Raw genomic sequence first — 9860 nt, 5'->3', positions numbered from 1 at the left:
ATTATAAGGTTATTGTCTAGAAACAGACCAAGATTTGGATTTCTAACTCATCATTATAAATGGACACCAAATATGAGGAACTGTGAGGGTCTAAAAATGAGCCTAGAAGCAAGTGAGAGGCAGATATGCTGGTAGAAAACCCAAGACAGTTTCAGCAGCCGACCAGCCAAGTCTGGAGAGGATTCTTTCTTCTTTGCCAACTTGTACTTTCCTTCTAACACTTCACAGAGTCATTATGCCTGCCACCCTCCCACTCATTACCCATCGGGTTTTTTTCTTTATAGCAACAGGAAAATGACACCAACTTCTGTGCAGGAATTCAGCCTCCAAGATCCCTCATTTTCATATATTCCTCTCAAAATAAGAAGTATAAGGATGGACCTGAAAGGTAGGGAAATCATAAAACAGCCCGCCTGCTTTGAGATTTTCCTCTCATGAATAAGGTGCTAGGTTGTCGAAGTTCACAAAAAAGGGTATACATTCCATGAGAAAAGGAAACTTGTCAAGTTTACTACAGTATTTCCTATGTCTGGGCACATGGCAGAGCCTAAAATAATATGTGGGGCAGGAGAGGAGGACATAAGAGACTGCTTTAAAATTGGGGTGAAATATAAAAGATGTTAAAAGACAGAGCTTGATGAAGGTAAATAGAAAAGTCCTGAGAATTTGTTTTTCAGTGGCTTGAATGTCCAAATAAATCTCATGTGTCTGCCTAGAAAATAATCAGAGTTTTTCTCATGGCAAGAGGACTCCACTGAAACTCGGTGATTTTGGGCCACTGTTTTCTATGAAGTCCTTGCCTAGGAAATGAACTGATTACAGGTCAGTAGAGATGTTTGTCAGTCTTTTCCAAGGTGAAAGAATATGCAATCAGTTTTACAGGAAGCATTACACCCTGCTCCATCATCCCTTCATTTCCACTCAGCTGCCTGACCACATGGAAGGCTAAAGGTACTTTACTGAACTACAGAATCTCAGACCTTTAGAACTGGAGCCTCTTCCTCAATCTGCTTCTCTCCGGGTATTACTGATCATGTATTTAAATCTGATCAACAGTTTATGGGGAAATTTCCAAACCTTCTTGAAATGCCATCCAGGAAATACATTTATTTAAGCTCATACCCTCAGTAAAGAAATAGAATATGGTGCTACAACAGTGGCCATTGGCTTAGTTCATGCAAAGTTCACTTGCTAATGTTCTGCTTGGCAGGAACCCCATAATTTGCTTATGCTTCAGCAAGATGCTTGCAGTTGCTAAGTACAATGAATTTATACCACATAGGAGCCGTCTCACCTTTCTTCCATCAGACAATTACTCATTCATTCAAACATATTTTTTCAATGCCAAGCACAACTTTAGGCACCAGGGAGGCAGTGCTGAACTTGACTGACATTACCCTTCTCCATAGAACTCCTCTGGTGGATGACATAAATTTAAAATTTTTAAACAAATAATAAACATATTAATTCAAAATTCTGTTAAGTGCCATTAAAGAAAAAAAAAGCAGGCCGGGCGCGGTGGCTCAAGCCTGTAATCCCAGCACTTTGGGAGGCCGAGGCGGGTGGATCACGAGGTCAACAGATCGAGACCATCCTGGTCAACATGGTGAAACCCCGTCTCTACTAAAAATTACAAAAAGTTAGCTGGGCACGGTGGCGCGTGCCTGTAATCCCAGCTACTCAGGAGGCTGAGGCAGGAGAATTGCCTGAACCCAGGGGGCGGAGGTTGCGGTGAGCCGAGATTGCGCCATTGCACTCCAGCCTGGGTAACAAGAGCGAAACTCCGTCTCAAAAAAAAAAAAAAAAAAAAAAAAAAGAAAGAAAGAAAAAGCAGATAAAATAGAAGCTAACTGAAACCACTGGGAACTGCTTTTAGCTAGAGTGGTCTTAATTGTTTCCTTGTAAGTAATGTTTAATCTGAGAAACAAAAGAAGAATAAATTTGCTGCCTAAGAGCAGAGTTAGGGAAGAATAGTCTAGCATGTATCCTGATGTGCTCATGGGAAAGTACTATGCCCCATAAAGAGCCCAAGATGCACACGTGAAGAAATTTTTATGAATTTCTGACTAAAAGAGCCAGGCAAGCCTTTTCATGCTGCATAACTTTGAAAGAGAGTTTTTACATGGCCCAGACATTTTTCATCTGATTCTTGGGCCAGAGTCTAGTCCCACAGAGCCTTGTTTCCAGTCAGCTGTCAGTCCACCCACCAATAGTTTTCAAACAGTTCTTACTAAGGAATTAGGTAACAATAACCTAACACTCTGAGATATTTAATTTTTAAAAGTAGACACAAGGCAAACATAGGTTCATTAAGCTGCAGAGGAGTGAAGGAGTAATGGATCACCCAGCAGAAGTGTGGATTTGGTAGGTTATGCCCACTCACAATTATAGAAGCTAGTTTTATAAATATTTTCCCATCAGAGTACTTAAAAATTGGGGCTTATTCACTGGAAGGAAGTAGAGTATTACTGATCATGTTTTATGTGCTTTGGTTCTAATTTGACTAAATAATACACACACACACACACACACACACACACACAGAGATCAATATTCTGTTGTGGCCAGGTAAGTCTCAAAATTGTTTCATTATCCATTTATGCAATTCAAGCTACATTTACAATTATTAGAGTCATTTGAGAACTAGGTTTTTGTTTTCTAAAATCATTGTCTCTGATTTTTCTCTTATGGAAAAACTAACCTTATAGGTATGCTGTTCTATGGATATTAGATTGAATAGAAGACACTTTGGACAATCCTTAACCACTGCTAAATTATCAAACAATTTACAATAATACTCTAAATAGTTTGATGTATTGTCCCAAAATTCTTTAATTTTCACCAATATAATATGGGTTATGAGTCAAAAAATAAATAGAAGTTTTTAAGTTATGTGTATCTTCAGTAGTATTTTGCTTCAATAAAATGTTTAAAACTATTTGTTCAGACACTTGGGGTTTGGCAAAACATAAAATGGTTTGGCCAAACACTTTCCTCCCAATTTTTAAACCCACTACACTTCAAGGGAAATTTAATTCATATGTTTCCAGTATATTTACACTTAGCTTATTTCAATGGTGTTTTCTAAGAGCTCTGTGAGGCCCAATAAGTCAACAACCAGCTTATAAAACTTTTAAATTTCCCTTACATTGAACTAAGTGAGCACATTTTGTCTAAAATAATAAAAATATATGAATTTACCTTAAAATGTAATATTCTATAACAGTATATTTGAACTATGTCAAGAATATGTATAATTGCCAAATAGGTGTCAGTAATCTGGCATTAGCTGCCACCCAAGCATTCCTTTTTAGAGCTGTGCTAAAAATAGGATCAATCAGGGTGAGAAACATGTAATCTGGGGCATGATGACCAAGCTAGCTTCAAAAAGGAAACGTCTTAAAGTCTTCTGGAAGTAGTGGGCACTATTAACCATATGCTAGCCTTCTGTTTACTGTGACTTTAGATAAACCACTGAACTTCCCACCACTATCATTTTCTTTTACCTAAAGAATGGTGCTAATAGAGAACTAATTTTATAGGGTTAGAGTGAGGTCTAAATAAAATAATAAGGGTAAAGTTATAAGGCACTCAGATGTGTGTTTACATACAGCAAAAGCTCAATAGTAAAAATGGTAGTTATGTATATTTGAGTTGAGTTTAACTCCAATCACAGCTTCAGCTAAACTGCTTTTAGTTAGATGCCCATTATTAAAGACCATTTTTAATTTATTTTTTAAGTGATTTTGGCTTAAATAAAAAAATTTTTTTTAAATGGAAAAAAAGTGAGAGCTTTTCAGTTTTTATTTACAGTGTTGGATAGTGACAAGAACACTGAACTAGAAAAAGGCAAGCACTCCCATTCTCTGCCCTATTAGCTGTGTGATTGTACTTAAGTTATTTAACTTTGCTGGGCTCCAGCTTCAACAGCAAAACCATCAGTCTAGAATAAGTGACCTCAGGTTTCTCCCAGCATTTGGATATAGTGTTTCTATTTTTTACCTCGGCATTGAAATAGGCTCAAAATCTGTTATGAAAATTGACTAATGGCAATTCTTGTTTCCTAAATGCATTTAGGCAGGGACACCATAAGTTGCTTAAGCTTTAGCAAAATGCCTGCTGCTAGAAGATACGATGAACATACACCACATATGAGCCTAAATCATCTTTCTTCCATCAAGCATTTACTCATTCACTAACTCATTAATTTATGTGTATATTTTCATTTAGAATCATTTTTTCTTCAAAAGTATCAGCTGGTACATGAATTTTGATATGGTATGACCCTGTGTCCCCACCAAAACCTCACTTTGAATTGTACTCATAATTCCCACATATTATGGGAGGGATCCAGTGGGAGATAATTTGAATTGTGCTGTGGTTTTCCCCATACTGTTTTCATAATAGTGAAATAAGTCTCACAATATTCAATGGTTTTTATCAGGAGTTTCCACTTTTGAATCTTCCTCATTTTCTCTTGCCACTGCCATGTAAGAAGTGCCTTTTGCCTCATGCCGTGGTTCTGAGGCCTCCCCAATCATGTGTAACTGCAGGTCCAATTAAACCTCCTTTTCTTCCTAGTCTCAGGTATGTCTTTATCAGCAGCATGAAAACAGGGGAATGTAAATGTATATTCTGAAAATGAAAATAGTTTTAAATAAATCCATTTATTTTGATATTTTATCACTCTAAGCCTCACTTGATTTCCTATAAAATAAAAAGATTATTTTAGAAGATTTCTAAAAATACTTTTCTTTTACCCTATGATTCTATAGAATCTGTTGTTTTGTTACTTAAATAAAATTACATGTATATGCATATATCTAAACAAACATACATAATGGAGTTGTTTGAATATGTTGATTCCTATACTTAATCTTAGCAAAAAAGCAAAGAAGTGATTGTTCTTTTTAATTATACTTTATATTGTGGGGTACATGTGTAGTTCGTGCAGGTTTTTTATATAGATATACACGTGTGATGGTGGTGATTTGCTGCATCCATTGCCCCATCATCTACATTAGGTATTTCACCTAATGCTATCCCTCCCCAAACCCCCTGCCCCACTATTTCTCCCAAAGATCCTGACCCCCCAGGCCCTTGTGTGTGATGTTCCCCTCCCTGTGTCCATATGTTCTTATTGCTCAACACCCACTTATGAGTGAGAACATGCGGTGTTTGGTTTTCTGTTTTGTGTCAGTTTGCTGAGAATAATAGTTTCCAGTTTTATCCATGTCCTGAAAAGGACAAGAACTCAGCCTTTTTATGGCTGCATAGTATTCCATGATGTATATGTATCATATTTGCTTTATCCCATCTATAATTTATGGGCATTTGGGTTGGTTCCAAGTCTTTTCTATTGTGAACAGTGCCGTAATAAACATGTGTGCATGTGTCTTTATAATAGAAGGATTTATAATTCTTTGGGTATATACCCAGTAATGGGATTGCTGAGTCACATGGTATTTCTAGTTCTAGATCCTTGAGGAATTGTCACACTGTTTTCCACAATGGTCAAACTAATTTACACTCCCACCAACAGTGTAAAAACGTTCCTATTTCTCCAAATCCTCTCCAGCATGTATTGTCTCCTGACTTTTTAATGATCACCATTCCAACTGGCATGAGGTGGTATCTCAATCTTGTTTTGATTTGCATTTCTCTAATGACCAGTGATGATGAGCATTTTTTCGTGTTTGTTGGCTGAGTAAATGTCTTCTTTTGAAAAGTGTCTGTTCATATCCTTTGCTCATTTTTTGATGGGTTCTATTTTCTTGGAAATATGTTTAAGTTCTCCATAGAGTTTTGATATTAGCCCTTTGTCAGATGGGTAGATTGGAAACATTTTTTCCCATTCTGTTGTCTGCTGGTTCATTCTATTGAGAGTTTCTTTTGCTGTGCAGAAATTCTTAAGTTTAATTAGATCCCATTTGTCTATTTTGGCTTTTGTTGCCATTGCTTTTGGTGTTTTAGTCATGAAGTCCTTGCTCATTTCTTTGTCCTGAATGGTATTGCCTAGGTTTTCTTCTAGAGTGTTGATGTTTAAATCTTTAATCCACCTAGAGTTAATTTTTGTCTAAGGTGTAAGGGAGAGACCCAGTTTCGGCTTTCTGCATATGGCTTGCCAGTTTTTTTAACACCATTTGTTAAATAGAAAATCCTTTCCCCATTGCTTGTTTTTGTCAGATTTGTTAAAGATTAGATGGTTGTAGATGTGTGGCATTATTTCTGAGGCCTCTATTCTGTTCTATTGATCTATATCTCTGTTTTGGTATCAGTACCATGCTGTTTTGATTACTGCAGCCTTGTAGTATAGTTTGCAGTCAGGTAGCATGATGCCTTCAGCTTGTTTTTGTTGTTGTTTTGTTTTGTTGTTGTTGTTGTTTTGCTTAGGATTGTCTTGGCTATACAGGCTCTTTTTGATTCCATATGAAGTTTAAGGTGGTTTGTTCCAATTCTGTGAAGAAAGTCATTGATAGCTTGATGGGATAGCATTGAATCTATAAATTACTTTGGCCTGTATGGCCAGTTTCATGATATTGATTCATGAATATGGGATGTTTTCCCATCTGTTTGTGTACTCTCTTATTTCCTTCAGCAGTGGTTTGTAGTTCTAATTGAAGAGGTCCTTCACATCCCTTGTTAGTTATATCCCTAGGTATTTTGTTAAAGATTTTTTACAGCTTTTATTACAAAGCATATTTTGAAACAAAAACAGAATTTGCTACCAGAAAAATGAAAATAATGTTTTAGAAAGAAAAACATGGTTTAAGTTTTACAGGACATTTTAACCCTGAATTTGAAGATCTATCTATCTTTACAAGTATTCAATTTTAGAATTATGACAATAAAGATAAGCTTTTAAAGTTAATGCCAAGCATGATGGCTCACACCTGTAATCCCAGCACTTTCAGAGGTTGAGGGGAGTGGATCACTTGAGGTCAGGAGCTTAAGACCAGCCCTGCCAACATGGTGAAACTCTCTCACTACTAAAAATACAAAAATTAGGCAGATATGGTAGCAGGCACACGTAATCCCAGCTATTCAGGAGACTGAGTCAGGAGAATTGCTTTAAAACTCAAAAGTACAGATTGCCATGAGCTGAGATCACACCACTGCACTCCAGCCTGGGGGACAGAGCGAGACTCCATCTCAAAAATAAAAATAAATAAATAAATAAATGTTAATAAATTTTTTCAAAAAAATGTGTCTTAGTTCCATTAAGGCAATAATTACTAGAATGAAATGAAGTGCACCAATATAATTTAATTTTTTATAGTGAAATTCTCTTGATGCTATACAATAGTTGCCTTTGATAAATACATTTATTTTTTGTACATTAGTGAAACATTGGTTTAACCTGCATTGTAAAAATATTGCTAATATATACTAAGAAAAAACTCATGGCAACACACACATTTCTTCACTGGGCAAAGTGTAAAGCTCTATTTCAAGCCCTGTATTACTTTTAAGTCTCATGTTACTGCAGAACATGCCACATGCTATATTTAAAAGCAGAAACAGAACAAAAAAGAATTTGTCCTTATGATAGGTTATTGTTTTCCTTTTGTATTTAGGAAATTTAAATATACTCACACTATGGTCCTCACTTGGTTTTCTTTAAATGTTATCAGTGACTTTTTGTCTTTCTATCTCTATTACATTTCATGCATTGAAAAGATTAACACAATGTATCATGCAATTCTTTTCTGTGTTATCCTTTCTATTTTTGATTCCTTTATTTAATATTCTCTGAAACAGCTTAAAATACATGGTTTTGGAGAGATTTCAGTGAGAAATTCTAGGCTGTCAGTGAACAACTTCTGCCCCAAAATAGAAATCATTGTGACTCATTACAGAAAGAAATTTCCATTGCCTCACTAGTATCTGGTTATGAAAGAAAATGTGGATACTGTGGCTTTAACCTATTTTCAGTATTCAAAATGGTATTTTTTATAAACTGTGGAAGTTTTGTCAATTTTTAAATCAAAGCTTCTTTTACAAATTCAATTCAATTAAATAATCATGTATTCACTACTACTATATGTGAGGGAATGTACTATGCCTACATAGCAAAACAATATATACACTTTGATCTCAAAGCACTCACAATTAAGCATGGGAAACAGAAATGGAAGTAGCAGTTTCTTCTTTCTCACAGCTTCAATGGCATCATTTCCTTGCCTAGACAATAAAATGCAACATTATATACATTCTTTTGCTAACATTCTACATCATGATATTCATAATTTTATATCCCATGGGACCCTGTGCTTTCTTTCTTTTTCTTTTTTTATTGCATTTTAGGTTTTGGGGTACATTTGAAGAACATGCAAGATAGTTGCATAGGTACACACATGGCAGTGTGATTTGCTGCCTACCTCCCCTTCACCTATATCTGGCATTTCTCCCCAGGCTATCTCTCCTCAACTCCCCACCCCCTGCTGTCCCTCCCCATTCCCCCTAACAGATTCCAGTGTGTAGTGCTCCCCTCCCTGTGTCCATGAGTTCTCATTGTTCAACACCCGCCTATGAGTGAAAACATGCAATATTTTATTTTCTGTTCTTGTGTCAGTTTGCTGAGAATGATGTTCTCCAGGTTCATTCATGTCCCTACAAAGGACATGAACTCATCGTTTTTGATTGCTGCATAATATTCCATGGTGTGTATGTGCCACGTTTTCCTTGTCCAGTCTATCATCGATGGGCATTTGGGTTAATTCCAGGTCTTTGCTATTGTAAACAGTGCTGCAATAAACATTCGTGTGCATGTGTCCTTATTGTAGAATGATTTATAGTCCTTTGAGTACATACCCAGTGATGGGATTGCTGGGTCAAATGGAATTTCTATTTCTAGGTCCTTGAGGAATCGCCACACTGTCTTCCACAATGGTTGAACTAATTTACACTCCCACCAGCAGTGTAAAAGTGTTCCTATTTCTCCACATTCTCTCCAGCATCTGTTGTCTCCAGATTTTTTAATGATCACCATTCTAACTGGTGTGAGATGGTATCTTAATGTAGTTTTGATTTGCATGTCTCTAATGACCAGTGATGATGAACATTTTTTCATGTTTGTTGGCCTCATGTATGTCTTCTTTTGTAAAGTGTCCATTCATATCCTTTGCCCACTTTTGAATGGGCTTGTTTGTTTTTTTCTTGTAAATCCGTTTGAGTTCTTTGTAAATTCTGGATATCAGCCCTTTGTCAGATGGGTAAACTGCAAAAAATTTTTCCCATTCTGTTGGTTGCCAATTCACTCTAATGACTGTTTCTTTAGAAAGAAACAGACTGTGCAGAAGCTGTGGAGTTTGATTGGGTCCCATTTGTCTATTTTGGCTTTTGTTGCCAGTGCTTTTGGTGTTTTGGTCATGAAGTTATTGCCTACTCCTATGTCCTGAATGGTTTTGCCTAGATTTTCTTCTAGGGTTTTTATGCTGCGAGGTCTTATGTTTAAGTCTTTAATCCATCTGGAGTTCATTTTAGTGTAAGGTGTCAGGAAGGGGTCCATTTTCTGCTTTCTGCACATGGCTAGCCAGTTTTCCCAACACCATTTATTAAACAAGGAATCCTTTCCCCATGTCTTGTTTTTGTCAGGTTTATCAGATTGTATGGTTGTAGATATGCTGTGTTGCCTCCTATGATCTATTCTTATGTGGCCAATGGGGATTAAAAGACTGCAGGAATGAGACTGCATTTTCCAGCAATCATTACTCTAAATTATAAATGAGGAAACTGAATTGCTGGGAAATAACATGATTCCATCAATAAACAACAGTTCCTGAATATAAGAGCCTGAATTTGTGCTCTCATGTGTTAGTTTCATTAGCTGTGTATTTTCAGTTATAACTTGAGACATA

This window comes from Callithrix jacchus, chromosome 15 (assembly GCF_049354715.1).
Source record: "Callithrix jacchus isolate 240 chromosome 15, calJac240_pri, whole genome shotgun sequence".
Lineage (NCBI taxonomy): Eukaryota > Metazoa > Chordata > Mammalia > Primates > Cebidae > Callithrix > Callithrix jacchus.
Note: the sequence above shows the minus strand (reverse complement) of the source record.